This window comes from Antrostomus carolinensis, unplaced genomic scaffold, assembly GCF_000700745.2.
Source record: "Antrostomus carolinensis isolate BGI_N321 unplaced genomic scaffold, ASM70074v2 scaffold11545, whole genome shotgun sequence".
Lineage (NCBI taxonomy): Eukaryota > Metazoa > Chordata > Aves > Caprimulgiformes > Caprimulgidae > Antrostomus > Antrostomus carolinensis.
The window spans coordinates 4,837-5,063 of NW_010315728.1; positions in this window are offsets into that span (position 1 = coordinate 4,837).

Here is a 227-nt window from a genome sequence, read left to right on the forward strand (position 1 = left end):
GATGAAACAAATTTGAAGCTTTTTTTTTTTTTAACCAAAATTTATCTCTTTTCAATCAAAAATTTCAGTTTATTTTCTTTTAAAATAAAAATTCAAATAATTTTGAGGGTTTTTTAAAACTAAAATTCGAGAGAATTTTTTAAACCCAAAATTGTGTTTTAACTAAAGTTGAGATTTTTTGTTTAAAAAAACCCCCACAAATTTGAGGATTTTAAAAAATAATAATT